We start from the raw sequence: 21,595 nt of genomic DNA on the forward strand, positions 1-21,595 counted from the left end.
GGGGAAATCCATTTAAATAACAATAGCAAAATAATAATCATAATAAATTACACACTAAAAGGCACCCAGATTAATGGAAATTGCTATTCGCTCTTAAAAGTAATCACTTCCCGGGTGGCACTAGTGGTAAAGAACCTGCCTACCAATGCAGGAAATGTAAGACACACAGGTTCGACCCCTGGGTCCGGAAGATCCCCTGGAGAAGGAAACGGTAATCCACTCCAGGATTCTTGCCTGGTGGGCTACAGTCCACAGCGTCGCACAGAGTCGGACACGACTGAAGCGACTTAGCACGCACTTAAACGTAAAATTAAATCAGGAAAGTAATTCACTCTATGTCCCACCACAGAATCAGAATCATTTGTATTCTGACATACAGACTAAAATAACCCACTGAAAAATGTTATTTACTGTACGTTCTTTAGCCACATCTTTTATCCAAAGGGGTGGCCATCTCAGGATGTTCATCCGGAATTACAGGAGGCTCAACACAAGCTCCCTAGGTTCCCAGGCACGTCTCCTCCAAGCTGTTCTCCTCATCACAACCCCTCCTGCCTGTGTGTCGACAGGCCCTGCTCGGAAAGCCGACAGACCTGGGATGGAAGCCCAGCTCTGCCACCTTCTAGGGGACAGGGCCCTGAACGACTCATGTCCTTTGTCCAAGGCTTAGTTTTGCTAACCATAAGATGGGCTGACATCTTACGCACATTCAACTTAAGAGAATTCAGCGACACGAAGTGAATCCACTCCATCCTCCTGTGCCTTCTTAGAGGGGGCATCTTGCCACAAGGAGTATGATTCCAGGGTCTAATGTTTTGTTGTTCTTTTTTTTTAAAAAAAACAAACATTATTTTAAAAGGGAATCTATGCTTTAATAACAATCTCTGAAAACAGAAGTCAGTGCCTCCTCGAGTGTTCACTAATGACACTGATGGGTTCCAACTCCGGAGGAAAAAAGGGGCTGAATCAGTCTTCAGTTCAGTTCAGTCACTCAGTCGTTTCGGACTCTCTGCGACCCCATGAATTGCAGCACGCCAGGCCTCCCTGTCCATCACCAACTCCCGGAGTTCACTCAGACTCACGTCCATCGAGTCAGTGATGCCATCCAACCATCTCATCCTCTGTCGTCCCCTTCTCCTCCTGCCCCCAACCCCTCCCAGCATCAGAGTCTTTTCCAATGAGTCAACTCTTCGCATGAGGTGGCCAAAGTACTGCAGTTTCAGCTTTAGCATCATTACTGATGTAGTAACATATGTGTCACTTCCCTACAGGTGTGAGAGATCCCCCTGGGGTGGAGGTCGCCCCAGCTTTCCTGTTCCCCTTACTCTGTGCGGATGGAGACAAGAGCAGATGGACACATGTGGCACGCGGGGGCACTTGAATGGCAGCTGTCTGTCTCCAGCGTCTCTCCCCGTCTCTCCGTCTCCAGCGTCTCTCCCCGTCTCCAGCGTCTCTCCCCATCTCCAGCATCTCTCACGTCTCCAGCGTCTCTCCCCGTATCCAGCGTCTCTCACGTCTCCAGCGTATCCCCCCAGTGTCCAGCGTATCCCCCCAGTGTCCAGCGTATCCCCCCAGTCTCCAGCGTATCCCCCCAGTCTCCAGCGTCTCTCCCCGTCTCCAGCGTCTCTCCCGTCTCCAGCGTCTCCCCCCGTCTCCAGTGTCTCTCCCGTCTCCAGCGTCTCCCCCCCCCCGTCTCCAGCATCTCCCCCCCGCCCCGCCCCCCGTCACCACTGTCTCTCCCGTCTCCAGTGTCTCTCCCATCTCCAGTGTCTCTCCCTTTTCTCTGCATCTCTCGTCTCTCTAGTAGCTTCCGACACTAGCTTCCTGACTGCCTCCCACCCCGTTCCTCATCCGATGGCTCTCCTTGCTCCTGTTCCACCCGGATTCCTCTGCACACACGGAACCTGTCACGGTCCCCGCAGAGCTGTGCCCATGTCTCTGCCCTGCTCTCCACACCCCTCCTGTCCAGGCTCCTGCACCCAGTTAACCAGGAAACCTGAATACAGCTCTTGGAAATGGAATCAAATTTTCCTGCTATGATGTGGAAGCCTCCCACAGAAGGGGGAAAAAAAAACCCACTAACATTAAAGGTGAATTTTCCAAATCTAATTTCCCAGGCAGAACAACTAAAAATGCTTGCTTCTTCCCTTGTTCACCACTAAACATGCTCATGTTACAACAGCCTTGTGGGCAAGAACAAAATAAAAACAAGCTCTTTAAAAATTTTAATAGCCTATGCTTCCTTCCAGAAGACAATCAATTACAGTAGAGAAGGAAAAATGAAGAAAACAAACAAACAAACCCTCAGTGCTCTTTTCTTCCGCACAGCATGAGACACTGCTAACAGTTACACATAAAGCTGTCATGGTCCCTCACTATGAGCAAAAGAGGAAACCTGAGCGGATCCTCTGCCTTGAGAAGACACAATACGCAGAGTCTTGACCTTAAAAAAATCATTACGAAGTGATTATTTGTTCCCTAAAAGGATTAGCTGCTTTACAAAAGGATTATCTACAGACTTCTAGAAGGTATTAAGCTTAGCCAGTGTATAGAAACCACGATGCAAATTAACATAACTTTTCAGGAATATATTAATATGTAATACAGGGTGTACTTGGAGACAAAAATAACCCTTGGCTCAGTGCAAACCTTGCAGCATGAACGCCAGTGTTTGGGGATGCCCTCGGAGCCTCAACGCTCCTCCTGCTTTTCAGCATCCCTCTTAGGTGCACCATCGGCGGTTCAAAGCGCCCCACCTCCCAGCGCAGGATCCCACCGACACCCCGCCCTCCAAGCACCTGCAGCCCGGTTCCATCAACCCTACCAGGACTGACTCTTCAGGGTGAGCCATGGATCCAGGGAAGTCCCGAAACCACGGGCAGAGGGCGCAGCTGCAAGAGTCCAGTAGCAGCAAGGCCCAGCAGCCCCACAGGCCACATCCTCTCTAAGAGCTTCCGGTGGCCCCGCCTTGACTGCAGTTCACACTGTGAGCCTGGGCCCTGCCCCTTTTCTGAAACTTTATCCAGCCTTCCCGGTGATTCCAAGGACCACTCTGTAACCTTCTGCCAGTTCCTTTTCTCAGTTCTGTGCTGTTACAACTAAAAGCCACAACTAACACACCCAGAATAGTAAAAGAATAAAGGTTCCTCACCAACACCTTCCTCATTGGAAGGACTGATACTAAAGCTGAAGCTCCAATCCTTTGGCTACCTGAAGCAAAGAGCCAACTCATTGGGAAAGACCCTGATGATGGGAAAGACTGAAGGCAGAAGGAGAAGGGGACGACAGAGGATGAGATGGTTGGATGGCATCACTGACTCGATGGACATGAGTTTGAGCAAACTCAGGTAGATAGTGAAGGGCAGGGAAGCCTGGTGTGCTTTGGCCCATGGGGGTCACAAACAGTTGGACACGACTTCATGACTGAAAACAAGAACCAATACCTACTCTTTGGAAAGGGCTGGTCATTCTTCTCTGCATAAGTGGGGCTAACCTGTATGACCAATGGAATACTGCAGGAAAGACCTTGTGATTTCTGAGGCTAGGTCTTGTTTCAACTTCTGCCTCACTTTCTCTGGGACCACTGTCTCTGGGGAAACCAGCTGCCCCTCATGAGGATGCTCAAGTGGTCCTTTGTATGTCTCCACATGGGAAGGAACTGTGGCCTCCAACCCACAGCCAGCATCAGCTTGCCAGCCATGGAAGTGGGTCTTCCAGCCAAGCCTCAGATATGCTAGCTTCAGATAGGTGTGTACGTTCAGTTGCTCAGTCGTTTCCGACTCTCTGTGACCCTATGGACTGTAGCCTACCAGGCTCCTCTGTCTGTGGGATTTTCCCATCAAGAACACTGGAGTGAGTTTCCATTTCTTCCTCCAGGGGATCTTTTTGACCCAGGGATCGAACCCGTGTTTCCTGCATTGCAGGCAGATTCTTTACTGCTGAGCCACTGGAGAAGCCCCTCAGACAGGTGAGAGGAGACAAAATCGCCAACTCTGTTCCGGAGCTTGGAAAACTGAAGTCTATGCCAAAGGCTGCATTTGGCACAGACCTTGTTTCACAGAACCACATCTTCAGTGCCCAGGAGTGTGCACTGCAAAGTAGCCCAGGGACTCCTCTGAAGGCCTCTGCTTAAAACAGCAAGGGTACTGAGGGCGGAGGTTTTCTGGCTTTGCTCATTCATTAGAGCAGCTACTTTCTAGCAAGCTCAGCTACAGTTGTACCAATGCTCCATTACTTCTAGATGTAAAAATGATACACTGTCAATAGTTTTTAGGGAAGATGAAAGCACCAAGATGAGTGGGTCAGAGCCAACATTTCCATGTTCTGTAACCAAATGGAACCCTATTGAACATCTCACCCACACTGTCCTGGTTAATCTTGCAGTTTTTATTGCTTAGGTCATGAAATAGCCCTTGAACACAGAAAGGGAAGTTGGACAGAGGGGACAGAGGGGAACAGGCCGGCTGTAGGCTGACGGTGAAATCCTACTGACAATAGTTGTTTAGCCACTCAGTCCTGTCCAACTGTTTGCAACCCCATGGACTGTATCTGGCCAGGATCCTCTGCCTATGGGATTTCCCAGGCAAGAATATTGGAGCGGGTTGCCAAATTCTTCTCCAGGAGATCTTCCCGACCTAGGGATCAAACCCACATCTCTTGCATTGGCAGGCAGATTCTTTACCACTGAGCCACCAAAAACTATACATGTGCCAAATCACACATCTCAAAAACACCTTGTCCCCCTTCCCTTGTCCCCCTTCCCTTGTCCTTCCTGATGAAGAACCAGGTCTGTGACCCTATAAAAGTTAGTCACACAGTCACGTCTAACCATGTACTATAGCCCGCCAGGCTCCTCTGTCCATGGAATTCTCCAGGCAAGAATACTGGAGGGGATTGCCATTTCCTTCTCCAGTGACCCTATCACTCAGCGCCATTTCCAGCCCAAACTCTTTCTTGATAAAAACGCTTAGGAGTTCGTTCCCACATGTTCCTTTGATTTGTTCAGACACGCAGTTTCCCAGAGACATGGCCCGCCTCACACCATGGTTAATTGTATTTTTTATGCATCTTGACACAGTATTTAAATCTCCACCCAAAGGCTCCTTGTACTTGTCATGGATATTTTCCAGCTTAAGCCTCCTGCAGGCAAACATTCCCCTCCAGCCAGACCAGACAGCCCCGCATTTACACAGACTTTATCCGGATCTGTGCTGCTCGATTAAGGGGCTAAGCTCCTACCGACCAGAAATCAGGCTGGGTGGGGTGAGGGCAAAGGAGCGGGCACCCCACCTGAAGGTCAGCTCCAATCCCAGGTTCATCCAGACTCTGCCAGAGGCAACAGGAAGTGAAACATATGTTGTTTGAATTTTGCATTAAAGAAAGACCGTGACTCCAACACTAGGGTATCTCGATAGAATTTTTCCCAACGTGGAAACTCTCCATGGAGCCATTAGGACTAATTCAAAATGATTCTCCAGTTAGGAGCAATTGGGCAAATCGTTCTGGTATTCGGTTTTCCCGGGCTTGTAGCCCTCGGCCCTGGGTATCTGTGGTCCTGTGGGCAGGGTCTCTCCCACGGCCCCTGGGTGGGGGGTGGCCCGTTCCCGGAAGTCCGTCCCCCTGGCCTCCTCACATGATGAGGCAATCGGGTCTTTTTTATTTTTTGGAGACTGGACAACAGCAGGCAGGGAACAATGGGCATTTCTTGGACCAGCTTGGCTGTTACTCATTTCAAAGGAATGGCATACCAGCGGTGAAGTGCCAGCTCCCAGGGCCGACAGCCCGGGCAGGCGTGCAGCAGGCAGGAAAGCTGCCCAAGGCACGAGGCCACAGCCCTGCCGCCCGTGGGCCCTCACTCCACAGCGTGAGTGTCCCCGATGCAGTAGGGCGAGCTCAGGAGGGCTTGGGTTCTGGGAAAAAGAAGCCCCAGGGGTGGAAGTGAGGATAGGGAAACGTGAGAGCCCAGTGGGGAGGAGGGGGCAAGGCTACTGGGTGGCCCTGCCACTCTCCCCATCTGGCCGTAAGAGTCCAGCCTCCTTCAGACGTTAAGGTTAGGAACAGAGTCCTAGGAATCTGGGTTCACTGCCAGAGAGATGGGCTCTTGAAAGAGAGCCTGGCAGAACTGCAGTTCTGTGGGGTGAGGGGGAGGGACAGTCACTCAGCCATCAACACCCAGTAGAGATGGGGTCCCCCGTGAACACACGCTGCTCCGGATTGACAGGAAGGGAGGCAGGCGCGGGAGGCCCTCTTGGTCCCGCAGGGGTGACGCCAGGACCCCGGGGTGGCCCCGTGGCCACACATGGCCTCCTGAACGAGGCTGAGCTGTGTGCCACTGGCCTCTGAGGGGAGTCCTGGGGGCAGATGGACAGACAGACAGACAGACACAGGAGCCCGGGCCCCAGGTAAAGGCTGCAAGGGCAGGATCAGTGCATTCTGTTCAGCATTGTAGCCCCAGATCCAGTAGGTCTCTCCCATTCACATTTACTGAGTGGATGAGTGGATGGATGTATGTACATGACTATGAGTCTCCTGGGGCTCACAGCGGCAGGGAGGAACGCCCTTCCCCACCCCAACCATCACCACCACCATCACCACTGCTATACACCCTTATCACCACCACAATCACCAACATCACCACCACAATCACCAACATCACCACCACAATCACCCTCATCACCACCACAATCACCCTCATCACCACCACAGTCACCCTCATCACCACCACAATCACCAACATCACCACCACAATCACCCTCATCACCACCACAATCACCAACATCACCACCACAATCACCCTCATCACCACCACAGTCACCCTCATCACCACCACAATCACCAACATCACCACCACAATCACCCTCACCACCACCACAATCACCCTCATCACCACCACAATCACCCTCATCACCACCACAATCACCAACATCACCACCACAATCACCCTCATCACCACCACAATCACCCTCATCACCACCACAGTCACCAACATCACCACCACAATCACCAACATCACCACCACAATCACCCTCATCACCACCACAGTCACCCTCATCACCACCACAATCACCAACATCACCACCACAATCACCCTCATCACCACCACAATCACCCTCATCACCACCACAATCACCCTCATCACCACCACAGTCACCCTCATCACCACCACAGTCACCCTCATCACCACCACAGTCACCCTCATCACCACCACAATCACCCTCATCACCACCACAATCACCCTCATCACCACCACAGTCACCCTCATCACCACCACAGTCACCCTCATCACCACCACAATCACCCTCATCACCACCACAATCACCCTCATCACCACCACAATCACCCTCATCACCACCACAGTCACCCTCATCACCACCACAATCACCCTCATCACCACCACAATCACCCTCATCACCACCACAATCACCCTCATCACCACCACAGTCACCCTCATCACCACCACAATCACCCTCATCACCACCACAATCACCCTCATCACCACCACAATCACCCTCATCACCACCACAATCACCCTCATCACCACCACAGTCACCCTCATCACCACCACAGTCACCAACATCACCACCACAATCACCCTCATCACCACCACAATCACCCTCATCACCACCACAGTCACCCTCATCACCACCACAGTCACCCTCATCACCACCACAGTCACCCTCATCACCACCACAATCACCAACATCACCACCACAATCACCCTCACCACCACCACAATCACCCTCATCACCACCACAATCACCCTCATCACCATCACCACCATCACCCTCATCACCACCACAATCACCCTCATCACCACCACAATCACCAACATCACCACCACAATCACCCTCATCACCACCACAATCACCCTCATCACCACCACAGTCACCCTCATCACCACCACAGTCACCCTCATCACCACCACAGTCACCCTCATCACCACCACAATCACCAACATCACCACCACAATCACCCTCACCACCACCACAATCACCCTCATCACCACCACAATCACCCTCATCACCACCACAATCACCAACATCACCACCACAATCACCCTCATCACCACCACAGTCACCCTCATCACCACCACAATCACCAACATCACCACCACAATCACCCTCATCACCACCACAATCACCCTCATCACCACCACAGTCACCCTCATCACCACCACAGTCACCCTCATCACCACCACAATCACCCTCATCACCACCACAATCACCCTCATCACCACCACAGTCACCCTCATCACCACCACAGTCACCAACATCACCACCACAATCACCCTCATCACCACCACAATCACCCTCATCACCACCACAATCACCCTCATCACCACCACAATCACCAACATCACCACCACAATCACCCTCATCACCACCACAATCACCCTCATCACCACCACAATCACCCTCATCACCACCACAGTCACCCTCATCACCACCACAATCACCAACATCACCACCACAATCACCCTCATCACCACCACAATCACCCTCATCACCACCACAGTCACCCTCATCACCACCACAGTCACCCTCATCACCACCACAATCACCCTCATCACCACCACAATCACCCTCATCACCACCACAGTCACCCTCATCACCACCACAGTCACCCTCATCACCACCACAATCACCAACATCACCACCACAATCACCCTCATCACCACCACAGTCACCCTCATCACCACCACAATCACCAACATCACCACCACAATCACCCTCATCACCACCACAGTCACCCTCATCACCACCACAATCACCAACATCACCACCACAATCACCAACATCACCACCACAGTCACCCTCATCACCACCACAATCACCCTCATCACACCACAATCACCCTCATCACCACCACAATCACCCTCATCACCACAATCACCCTCATCACCACCACAATCACCCTCATCACCACCACAGTCACCCTCATCACCACCACAATCACCCTCATCACCACCACAGTCACCCTCATCACCACCACAATCACCCTCATCACCACCACAATCACCAACATCACCACCACAGTCACCCTCATCACCACCACAATCACCAACATCACCACCACAATCACCCTCATCACCACCACAATCACCAACATCACCACCACAATCACCCTCATCACCACCACAATCACCCTCATCACCACCACAATCACCCTCATCACCACCACAATCACCCTCATCACCACCACAATCACCCACATCACCACCACAATCACCCTCATCACCACCACAATCACCAACATCACCACCACAATCACCCTCATCACCACCACAGTCACCCTCATCACCACCACAATCACCCTCATCACCACCACAATCACCCACATCACCACCACAATCACCAACATCACCACCACAATCACCCTCATCACCACCACAATCACCCTCATCACCACCACAATCACCCTCATCACCACCACAATCACCCTCATCACCATCACCACCATCACCCTCACACTGCCAGGAACCAACCCTCCAATGATTACTTGGCTTAGTCCTCCTCGTTCTGAAACTGTCATCTTTTAAGAAGAAACACTTGAAACTGGCCCCCAGTGAGTCCCCAACACCTCGTCATGGGTCAGTCTGTCCAAGAGCTCTCATTTAGGATGGAAGTGGCTGGAGCAGGACTGAAAGAGGAGCAGAACGCAAACAAAGGAGATTCCCAAAGTTTCCAGCCGCCCTCAGGGCAGCACTCAGGACTGGTGCCCTCCCCATGATGGTTCCATTTTGGTCCTGCGAGCCACGGGTACCAGGTAACACCTCAACCCCACTGTCAGCCCTGAAAGGCACTGGTGCTTCTTCTCCACCTGCCTGGGCAGCCACGGTGCCACCCACTGCCCTCTGCCACCACGGAAAGTCCTGACCTCATTCCTGGGCCCCTGAAAAAGCCCCTGACTTTTTCTACCGGGCTACAGGTTGGGATTCCCTGGGGAGCTTTGTAAGAAATGCAGCTCCTGACCTCACGATATGCAGGAGCTCTGGGACCTGCCCTGTGACTCAGAGGCATGGCCTCACTAGAAAAGACCACCCAGAGACTCTCCTGCCCCCTGCCCACCCCTCATCAACCGCCCCCAGAACACATTCATCATCAGCGCTTCCCTTCCTCAGAACTCTTCTTTGCGTCCCCCAGCCCAAGATGGAGCCCAAGTCCACCCACTAATTCTAAGACCATTCCTGGGTAGGTCCTAGGGATCCTCTCCTCCTCTCCCTGCATGGTCCACCCTCTTCCCTTCCCCTGAAGGCCCCAGCTGCTCCCCCCGAAGGGTACAGTGGTTTGAGAGGAGCTACTCCACCCCCGACCCCTGGCAGGATGCAGGGCCCCAGCCTGGACAATCAGAATAGGGCAAACTCTGCCCCCCAAAGTGCAAGCTTTGAGGGTAGCGAGTGACCAAGGCCTGGTGCATCAGAGCCAAGGAGACTCACTCTGGAGTCCACGGCCTCACCTGCTCGGGCAGGGGGTGGGGCTCTCTCCTGTGGGGATGATGGATACGAGGCTGCTGGAGACACAGGAGGAAGAGCCTGTCCCGAGAATGAGGAAGCGCTGGGGCCTTGACGGCGACGCTGAACCACTGGATGCCGCGCTTTCCCAACCTTCAGTTATGTAAGTCGTGAGGCCCCTCGTGAGATGAACTGTGTTCCCGTCTCTGACACCCCAAGATCCCTGATCACACGGAGCCTGCCTCTCCTAGCCTGCGGAGTGACCTCACACCTTTCTCAGCACTAGGGCCCCCGGAACTCCGGGCGGAGGGTGGGGCTGGGTGGAAGAAAGGTGGAGCAGCACCCTGAGGTCCAGACTCTCTAGCAGACCCTCCCACAGGTGGCCCTGGAGGCCACAGCCACATCAGCCACGGAAGTCGTTTCCTCTGCCCCACCACCAGGACCCCCCTCCTGGAGAGGGTGGTGACCGCAGGGCGGTGGCACACCCACCAGCATCCTGGGGACAGGCACCCTGGCTGGGGGCGGGGAGCGCAGCGGACCCTCAACCAAACTCAGAGTGGAGGCTGCAAGGGGCTCATGGCAGAAGGCACAGCCTGCTCAGGCTCCGGGGGCCACGCCTTTCCAGGGAGACCAAGGGACTCGTCTCACGGGAGCCTAACCAATGGCCCGTATCAGAGGCGACAGGGGCTAACCCCAGGTGACCAGACGCCAGTCACTCCACAGGTCTCCACACACACTGCTGCCATCGATTAGGCAACAGTGACGCGCGCACAGCCAAGCCATCCCCACTCTGTCGTTCAGGCCATCAGCTCAGAAGTCACCCCGGGAAGCACGGCCACACTCCCCACCTAGGGGGCCTGGAAACAGAGAGCACATGGAGCCTGGCTGCGCCAGTCTCCAGAATACCGGTCACGAAAGAAAGTGCCATCTCTGTACAGCACTTACAGATCATTGCCATACTGAAACAAACAAACAAACAAAAAACAAAAAAAAGGAAGAAAAGCCTTTATGCAGTACAGTAACTAGGATTGATGTCATTGATTTCTGCCCGGCACTGCCCATTCATTCAGGATGTGCATTTTAATACAACATATAATAAGTCTTCTGCTAAACAAAAGCCTGCCAGGCACAAGAAGAACATGTGTGACTGACCGCCTTCTGAAATACCGCCTGGCTGCAGCTGGCCAGGCAGAAGCCACACCCAGAGGGCTGGGCCGGCGAGACGTAGGCCAGGCGGACAGCAGAGGCAGGCCTGGGCGTGAGGTAGGAGTCGCCCCCCTCCAGGCTCCGCTGGGCAGGAACGTTCGACTCCTGGCGAAACAGACAGATAGGCTGGGCTTTCAGGTGATGGAAGTAGATGAGGGGCTTCCATTTCCTGAGACCCCAAAGCATGACCAGGGGGTCAGATACGGGAGGGAGGCGAAGGGGTCAGCCTACCTCTCATGAGAACATGAGAAAGAGGCTCGGTCCGAGTCGGGACGTGGTCCCGGGAATGGGCATCGTGACCCCGGCAAGTCTTAGGATGCTCAAAGTGGGGCAGGCATCGCCCTCGGGCTCTAAACAGGGGGATCATGTGGGTCCCCAACCACCTCAGATAAAGCCTAAAACAAAAAGGGCAGAATTGGCGTTGTCTTTTAGTTACTTCTTTATGGAGGTTTTTTTCCCATGATGATTTATCACAGGCTACTGAATACAGTTCTCTGTGCTGTACGGCAGGACTCTGCTGATTGTCCATCCTATAAATAATACTTGGCGTCTGCGAACCCCAAACTCCTACTCCGTCTCTCCCTCAACCCCCTTCTCCCTGAGAAAGCGCCAGGCTGTTCTCTCTGTCTGCGAGTCACTTTCTGTCTCATGGATCAGTGCACTTGTGGCATAGTTTAAAGTCCATATCAGACAGAGCCCAGGTGCTGGTAAGGGGATGGAGAAGGCCAAGCTCTTCCGTCTGTTTGGTTCCAGCCTCCTCACCCCTGGGCTCCAGGTCCCCTGAGTCACCTGCCGTTCCCCAGAGAGGTCATGCCACTTCTCACCGCTGGGCAAGCACAAGGAAGTCCCTCTGTATGGAATGTTCTAGGCCTGTTGGCTGCCAAGCAAACATTCTTGAAAATGATGCCTGCTCGTTGGCGAAGCTCTTCCAGGCCCCACTTCACAAGCCCTTCGCAGCAACTGTGCTCTGCCTCTGTGGCCATGCTTACATTATATACGCCCTGGAAACGATCAAGTTTGCCCTCCTATGGGTGGAGGGCAGGGGACTCCAACCTCCAGGATCTAATGCCTGATGATGTGAGGTGGAGCTGATGCAATAATTACAGAAATAAAGTGCGCAGTAAATGTAAGGCCCTTGAATCATCCCCAAACCATTCCCCACTTCCCACTTACAGAAAAGCTGTCTTCCAGGAAACCTGGTCCCAAAAAGGTTGGGGACTACTGGACGCCAGGGCGCCCGCAGGACAGGTGTCGTGACTGCATTGTAATGCCAGTGTTAAGCCCAATTTGAGTATACCACAGATACTCAATAGATGTTTACATCTCCATTTGTCCCTTCCATCCCACCTTACAGACTACTTTCCAATACTACCCACATTTGATGAAAACCAAGAAAGATCCTTTGAAAGAATATAGTTGGCTGGCTAAGAATAGGCCTAGCTTGGCACAATTCTGTGCAAAATTATTAAATTTCTGGCTCTTGCATCTTTATATTATGCTAAGCCAAAATCAGGACTCTGCTCCAAGGAATTTAAATGAGCAGACTGATACCATCTCCAATACATGACTGAGCTTTAGCTGATGTTCGCAACACGGCTGAAAAGTAATTTATTGAATTACTGATGCACTTAATAAAGTGCTGCCAAAAGCTCAGAAGGAGAGGGTGCTGAGCCAACTGCACTTGAACTTGAAGGACAGGGTGACTGTTTCAAAGCATTTTTATGTCCAGGACTTAAATGTTTGGCTGTTTATAAAACTAAGGCCACTTTCAGAGCCAGAAAAACCACCTATTGAAGAAAAGTGTCCATCACAAGGAATCATTTTATTAGTAACCAGGCAGGTTTTGAGACGACTTAAAATAACATGGTTGGAAAGGAGAGTTTCTTTTGATTAGCCAACATCTTAACGCAACTAAGATGGGTTTATTTGCACATGTTAAGAAGTTAAAATATTTAATCTCCTTGGAAGAGCACTTAAGTGTCTAAGTAAGTAAGTGTTAGTCGCTCAGTCATGCCTGACTCTTTGCGATCCCATGGACTGTAGCCCATCAGGCTCCTCTGACACTGAGATTTTCCAGGCAAGGATACTGGAGTGGGTTGCCATTTCCTTCTCCAGGGGATCTTCCTATCCCAGGGATTGAACCCGGGTCTCCTGCACTGCAGGTAGATTCTTTACCTACTGCGTTACAAGGGAAGCCCAGCAAGTGCCCTAAGGCAACAGTTTTGGAGCCCAAACTGAGTTCCTGCAAACCCTTGAATGTCATAAAAGGACACACATATTGTGGCTTCTGGTTAATTCACACTGATTCCCAACGCCTGGGATTGTGAGAGTTTCTCCTTCTGTGATTCAGTGAGCTTGGTCTAACTGGTAGCGCCTTGCTTAAAGGGAGTGACAAGTCACCCTTTTGCTCTCTGAAACCATCTGAGACTACACCCTGGAATTTAATTCCTGCCTACAGGTACCTAGATCCAGGCCTCCCATTCTGGATTGAAAGGGAGTTTGGAGGCCTCCTTAGATGACGACTGGAAGATAAAAGCTCAGTACCGGAGTCTCTCTGTCTCTCTGCTTTGTACCAAGTGCATTAGTATGAAATGGCTACGAGCAGGCCAGCCCTGGGAAAACTGTAAGAAAAACTGACCCTGGTATCCTCAGAGCCCCTCCTGAGCCATATTTCAAATGACAAAAGAAAAGCTTTATTCCATGACAAGCATCCAGACAGACTGGTGAGTGGGGTAGGGCAGAGCGGGGTAGGGTGGCCTATGACATCAAGTCACGGAAATGGGTGCTCCACTTCAAGACCAGCCTTTGGAACGGGAGCAGAAAGCAAGGCCGGAGCTCCCACAGTTTAAGGGGGAGCCTGCTGGGCCAGGAGCCTGCACCCACCAGACTCTGCGCCCCCCAACTCCCAGGGCCCTCGTGCACGTTGGCCAAACAGTCAGGGCCAAGTCTGCTGGAAGCCAACTGAACTCAGCCGAGCCGACCCGTGGGAGCCCCAGCCCAGGGACACTGCCTGAAAACACCAAGTCCCTTTGGGGCAAGGGACAAAATTAAAAGGCTGAGTCCAAAGGTCACTCAGAACAACACATTGTAACCAAGTAGCTAGGCGACAGGGACATTCACAAATCCCTGCCTAGGAGAAAAATGGAACTCGTTGGCTCTCAAGTACAAATATCAGTGACTAATGTTTGGTTGGAAATGACCAAATAGATCTCAGGACATTAATAACCAAAAATGACGCCTGCGTCTTAGACAGTGGACGTGGCGAGACTTGCTTTGAGGACACAGCAGATGCATCCGAACAGAGATCAGAGCTCAGGTCACCTTGAGCCTGGACACGAGGCGGTGCCGTGACCCCCTGGAAGGCTCCCGCAGGTGACAGCAATCCATCCACATGACAGCCCTGTCGGGGACGTGTGATCGCGCCCATTGCAAACAGGGAGGATCACACTGGGAGGTGTGTTAAGTCACTCACCCCTAAACGCAGCGCCCGGAGCCCCAGCCTTGACCCTGTCCCTCTGGTCCAGTCTGTGCTCTGAGCCCTGGGCTGGGCGCCTCCCAGGGACGAGCGGAGCCCGGGGCTTAGATGCACTGCTGGTTCTCAGACGGAGTGAAATGACTGCAAGCAGGGAAGAGACCTCAGCACGAAGCCTCCTCCCCTGGTGCACTCTGGGGTCTGTCCACTTCCCTCAGAAGCTGGGCTATTCTGGGAGCTCCGGATACCTGGCGAGCATCCTTCATCCCTTGGGAGGATGATACAGCCACGCACCTGCCGGAGGAGGGTGGCTGACGCTCAACACTCATTCCAGCACATCACACTTACTGCTGCTGGAGCCCAGCCCCAGGGTCCAGACTAGCTTTCCTATCAATTCCTCATTCCCCACCCAATAAACATAACAGCAAACGCTTGCCCAAATCGCTTCTGGTTTTTAGCACATGAAAAGTGAAAGTGAAAGCGTTAGTTGCTCAGTCATGTCCAGCTCTTTGCATGACCCCACAGACTGCAGCCTGCCAGGCTCCTCTGTCCATGGAATTCTCTAACCAAGGATAATTTTTCCCCTTCTGTCCCCAAATGGAGTTTATATTTGTTCCAGGGAGAAAGAAAACGTTGGTCCCTTTTTTGGTTATCTCATCCAGGTTACACCCACTGGCTACACAAACACGTCACTGACTGGGGGATTTGTGCAGAAGCTAATGCCTACAGTCAATGATGCGCTAATTGGGGTCCTTGATTATACTTGAAACATATTTAAAACACACATTGAAAAATATATTTATTTGGTTCTTATTTTCTGGAGATCAATATAAAAGGATATGCTGCTTTTCTGAAAGATAATGTTGAAAAAAAAACTTTTTTTTCATAAGCTTCGACAACTCCTTTGAAGTGTCTGAGGAGTTGAAAGAAAGACATCAGGCTCACATTTCTGGCTCTGAGCTGGGAGCTGTGTGAGTTCAAAGAGGCTGCGAACCACATCAAAACTCCTGGGTTTGAACACCTGGGTGGGGCAGCCCTTGATGGACGAGGTGTAGGGAACAGCAGCCAGACCGAGAGAAGCAAAGAAAGCCAGCATGGTAATCCCCAAACGAGGGCTCTCTTAGCCCAAACCCAGCAGACGCTGCCCCCCACAACTGTGAATCTGCATCTGTGAAATTCACCGAAACCCCTCCACCTCTGGTACAGCTGATCTAAAACCCCATCCATCTAGAAGGTCATCCAGCACTCTGCTATCGGAGAAAAATGTAAGTGACATGAAAAAGTGAGAAGTTAACTCTCCAGAGAAGCCTGCTGGTGTGTCTGGGGTCAGCAGGTAAAATTAGCAGCACACTAAATGTGCCTATGAGCCTACTCGTCCCCTGGGTAGGCCTGGCACCCAGAGCAGACAGAGACGCGGCCCCTGTGACGACCCAGCAATGGGAGGCAGCCCAGCTGTGGATGGGGTCGGGGGCTTGGGGGGCACTGCAGCACCTGGACCGAGTGAACAGTGTGAAATCGGTCAGCACCCCGGGGTTAGGAGGGGCTCAGAGATGGCCCAGTGCCACGCGTCTCTCTCCGGAGAAAAGAAGTGTGAAGTTCTGAGGGTTTGGGGGGAAGTCCGTGGCTTCACAGCCTTTACTTCCTAGAATAAAGAAGTCCTTCTCTTGACCCTGGGGCCACCGTAGTTCTAGATCACACTGCTTCTTGACCCCGGTTCAGCTGGCTTGCATCTTGCACACAGCCTGGTTTAATCCAGCCCGTGGACACAGGCTAATGTACATAAATGATTGCATCTCCGCCTCCCAGACCACTCTAACATTCAAGAGTCAATGGTGTGTGTTAAAGAATGGATTGGTTCAAGGCGCACAGTTCACGTTATGAGATTAGAATACTAAATCACACAGATCTTACATCCTTCTTCAAATTATCACTAAAAAAAATAAAGTTAACTGGCATATCTCACTGCATTGACTTGAACGAGCACTTTGGATGGGATACAAAAGGCATGTTATGTATCCGTTAGAGTGGATTCTGCAAACACTAATGACCTTAGGCAGAGGGGTTAGGAAGGCTTTGTGGAGACCCGGGCTATTTGAAGCGGGCCTTGACGTATGGGTAGGAGTCCCAAAGATGGAGATAAGGGGGAAGGAGATTCAGATTAGGAGGCTGAGCAGTCTCTACCCTCAAGGATCTAGAAAGCCTGGGGGTGCCTTCAGGGAGCATGGACCCATGGGTTCACTAAAAGGCAGGATGCCAAGGCAAGGAGTGAAGGTGAACTTGGAACACACAGTTTTTCCCAGTGATCATCAAATATTAAGAAGGCCAGTCTTTATCTTAATGGATATATGTGTTCCTGTTTTGACAGCAGAACCTCTATAAGGGTAACTCAAACATTATAAATGGAAAAGACGTGTCAAATAAAGGAAGGAAAGGGACTTCCATGGTGTCCCCATTGCTCTGCAACTTGCCTCCTGGGGAGGTCATCTGAAGTCGCTTTGGTCCAAGTCAGACAGTCATTTTAGCAAGTACGTTCAGCATCTCTAGAAGCACTGGCTGTTTGGTCCCTAGGCAGGCGTCTCTTCTCTTTCCATCAATGTTAAAAAAAAAAAAAAAAAGGTGGCTGCCTATCAGCCACAACAGACATCCCCTAAAAATACACAAACGTCTCTACATCCTCAGACCAGTTCCTAAAATGTTTCCATTTGTCCACTGATGAGTTACCAGAACCTCCTGTCAGATGCCTGGCTGGGTGCTGAGAACACGGCATTTTCCTTGGGGAAATAACAATCCAGCCCATCTTTCCACAGCAGGATGGAGGCTGGTGTGATTAGAAGGATAAAGGAAACATTAGGCAGTGTTGGGCTGGGTGGGAGGTCACAGGTGTGATTTGACACGTGTTGAGTTGGGGGCATTTGCCATCCCAGAAGAAATGTCAAGTGGGCACCTGAGCCTGGGACTTGCAGAGGACTGGCCTAGGATAGGACATGCTTCTGACCTGGAAGGAGGGAGTTTTGTTAAAAGCAGGCAGCTTGGCCTGGAGCGATGCTGCAGGAGAGACAAGCGCAGCATAGAGGAGACCCGTATCCACGTTTCAGCTCCACCACCAACCATCAACCGCGGCCAACTCCTCACACATCTGCCTTCAACACGCCCCCTCTGATGGACCCTGGGCCCCCACCCCATGGCCACTGCAGCCCCTCTCCGGGTGGATGATTTGCGCACACACACACACACCCCGGATGGACAGGAGGGGTAAAGCATGAGGCCACGGAGCTCCGGAAGGCGTCCACTGGCTTCCTTGGGGCACCGGCCGGGTCATCTCGGGGCTGGGGGAGGTCCCTCCATAAAGCTGAGAAGTGGCCCCAGCGCAGGGCTGTGGACCTGCCAGCAGCTTCACACCCTCTGCGCCTCCACAAGAGGCCTCCCAGTGACAGTCACGGGACCTCCTCATTCAGTGCCTACCACCCACGTGGCTAGGGGCGCTGAGCGGCTACGGTTTTACATCTAAAACCATCTGGATTCAGCCAACGACCCGGCCTTCTACAGGAACAAATCTAGATCTTAGCTCTTGCTGACATGCGGAAAGTTTCCGGGGTGGGGTGGGGGGACATGGTTGGTTCACAAGCATTGCTGACACCAGTGAACAAAGGCCAGAGGTCACGGTCAGAGGCAGCGCCACATCTGGGAAGGGCCTGTCCCATGTCACCACCTGGCCTGTTGCTCCCAGAAGCCTTTGAGCCTATCCTCAGAAAGCCTGGACTCCCAATGCTCTTTGCACACAGAGGGCTGCCCCAGGCCACGAAGGCTGAGTGACCGCAGCAGTCAGGACACCCACGCCCTCCCCTTTGCACCCTCCTTTGGCTGAGAGCTCTCCTTCTGCAAAGGCTCAGCCCTCCCTTCACCCGCCCCATCCCACCCCACCCACAGTTGAAATAGGCATAGGTCTTTATTTTGCAGAATCAGGATTTCACTGACCTTTGAGACACAAAGACCTCCAGGCACCCCAGGTCAAGGGACACCCAGGGTCAGGAGCTGGCTGGACAGGGGCATAGGGAACTTCTGAAACACCTGACCAGCCTTTGCTGGTTGTCATCCTGCCCCACCACCTTTCGCTCTAGAGCACAATTGAGCCACAATCCTCTTTCCTGGAGTTTCCCGGGTGGGAACTCTGGTAGAGTGGTCCTCATCTGAGATGATGGCATAATTCTGCAAGTATAATTGTTTCACCTTTCTAGAAAGGCTTGCCGAGCCAGGAAGGAATTTAGGTCAAGTTCAGCGTGATCACTCCGGGTTTGGCTCTGCTTCTCCATCCGAGGGGCTGTCCAGCCCTTCCCAGATGGTCCCGGGGAGCTGGCAGGCTTGGCTTTGTGCTGCGCTCGGGCCCAGGCGCTCTGACAGGTCACCCCGCGGACACCGTGGGCCAGCCTGGGCCAGAGGGGAGTGCCCACTTGCCCCAGAGCACCCTGCCGCATCTCTGAAGCCCCACAGCGGCACCCCACTCCCCTGCCCTCCCTGGGAAGGCCAGGGGCGCCCGGACAGCAGCCCATGCCGCTCGCGGAGTTGCTGCAACTCGGAGTCACTTTCTCCGAAGGCTCGGGTCTGACCCCTGGGTGCTGCAGCCCCCAACACACGCGCCGGCACCCCCTCTGGGTCTCGCCTGCCTTCACACACATCGCCCTGTCGCCATCGCCACCCGCAGGCACACTCACTCTGCTGGTCCGTTTACCAAGAGGGAGCCCGAGAGAGCTGCCTACCTGGTCGCCAAGTTGGGCTGGGGGGTACCCCCCCCCGGGGGGGGCCCGATGGCCGGGGTCGCGCGCTCCCCCAGACGCCGGCACCGGGCGCGCTCCCGGGCCGGCAGAGACCCGGTCGGGGACCCTGCACCCGGGCGCGGCCCCTCCTTCCCGCGGCGTCGGCCGAGGCGGTGTGTCCCCGGCCTGCTCGGACCGCCCCGGGCGCACGGCCACCCGCAGGGGTTCGCGGGGGCCCCGGTCCGCGCACCCTCGCGCGCGCACTCACCTCCTGGGAGCCGGGGCGCTCGCGCCGATCCCGCCGCCGCCGCCGCCGCGGCGACTCCGCATCTCCCGGGGCGCCCGCCCGCCGCCCTCCGGGGCGCCCCGCCGTCCCCGCCGTCCCCGCCGGGCGCGCAGGAGGCTCGTGGGGACGCGCGGAGGCCGCGGGGTCCGGGCGCCGCCTGCGCCGCCGCCGCCGAGCAGGAAATTTGTGGGGCCGGGTCCCCGCCGCCGCCGCCGCCGCCTCCGCGCCGCTGGCTCGGGCTCCGCGGCGGGGGCGGGGGCCGGCGCAGCGAGGAGCGGAGGCGACGCCTGGTGCCCGGCGCGGGGAGCGCACCCGGCCCGCCCCGCAGGGACCGACCGGCCGCCCCGGACCTTGACCCACGCGGCCGCCCCACGCGCGGGGACCCTGGCCGCGCGGCCCCACTGCCCGGACCCGGGCGAACTGTCGGTATCAGGGTGTGACCCTCTTGCAAGCGGGAAAGTCCCTTCCTTCTCAGCCGTGGTCCTGGACACCAGGGACTGGAGTGGCTGGACACCCGCTCTGGGTCATGCCCTTGGTTCAGGAGGGCTGAGGGCAGGCGCCCAGAACCTAGGAGAGCCCAGAAATCTCTTGAGCTGCTGTCTCCCACCCTGCAAAGAGGGAGTAAGGGTAGCCCTGGGTGGATGTTGTACAGGCTCAATTTGCCTGCAATGCAGGAGACACGGGTTCGATCCCTGGATGGGGACAATCTCCTTCAGGGGGGCATGACAACCCACTCCAGTATTCTTGGCTGGACAAGAATGGACAGAGGAGCTTGGCAGGCTACAGTCCATGGGGTCGCACAGAGTCGAACAGGACTTAGCAGGCAGGCATGCATTTGTCATTAAGGCAGTAACCTGCAGGCACAGGAAGAGAGGGGACTACCAGGAAGGGTCTGAACCAGGTGTTCTCAGGGACTGCTTTCCAGAAGACTTCCTGAAAGCTCCTTGGAGAAGTTTCAGAGTGAAGGAAATCCCACGGGGAAGGGCAGAAAGGACACCTGTTGTGTCAGCTTGGTTTGAGCCTTGGTGCTGTGCCCTCCAGGTTAGTCCCAGGCTCCCGCCCTCACGTGGGAGATGCATCCTCCTTGCAGGGACCTCACTCTGGAGGGCTTGTGAATGCTGGGACCAACGGTGAGAAGGTGACACTTAGGGTATGGCACCCTGCCTGCATCAGTAGCCAGCAGACACCTCCTGGGACCCCTGGCACCTGTTCTGGACAGAGCTGTGGACTCCAAGGCTGGGGAGGGTGGCCACCTATTGGCTGGGACCATTTGCAATGCTATATATGCCTTCCACATGGCGTAGAGAGAGGTGAAAGAGTGCAGAATTTGAACTCGGCGCTTTGCCCATGCTGTCCCTGGGAATCTTGTCTGGTGCCACGGCTTTAAATACCATCTGCATGGAGGGAGCTCCAAAACAGCACAGCCTGTG

At 53.8% G+C, this 21,595-nt stretch overlaps 1 protein-coding gene across 4 annotated transcripts in view; it reads right to left on the reverse strand.

Moving 5' to 3' along the window:
- The window catches only part of PTPRE (protein tyrosine phosphatase, receptor type E), a 186,639-nt gene extending 166,419 nt beyond the window's left edge, over positions 1–20,220 (reverse strand). For 3 of the 4 annotated variants that reach the window (XR_003508821.1, XM_027528488.1, XM_027528489.1), the window contains exon 1: positions 20,148–20,219. The gene's annotated coding sequence lies outside the window, so the exon portion shown is untranslated. Of the gene's footprint in view, positions 1–20,147 lie in introns of all 4 variants that reach the window. The other variant, XM_027528492.1, reaches the window with a different exon arrangement.
- Positions 20,221–21,595: the final 1,375 nt, after the last annotated feature.

The sequence above is a fragment of the Bos indicus x Bos taurus genome, chromosome 26 (genome assembly GCF_003369695.1).
Source record: "Bos indicus x Bos taurus breed Angus x Brahman F1 hybrid chromosome 26, Bos_hybrid_MaternalHap_v2.0, whole genome shotgun sequence".
In the NCBI taxonomy this organism is placed as follows: Eukaryota; Metazoa; Chordata; class Mammalia; order Artiodactyla; family Bovidae; genus Bos; species Bos indicus x Bos taurus.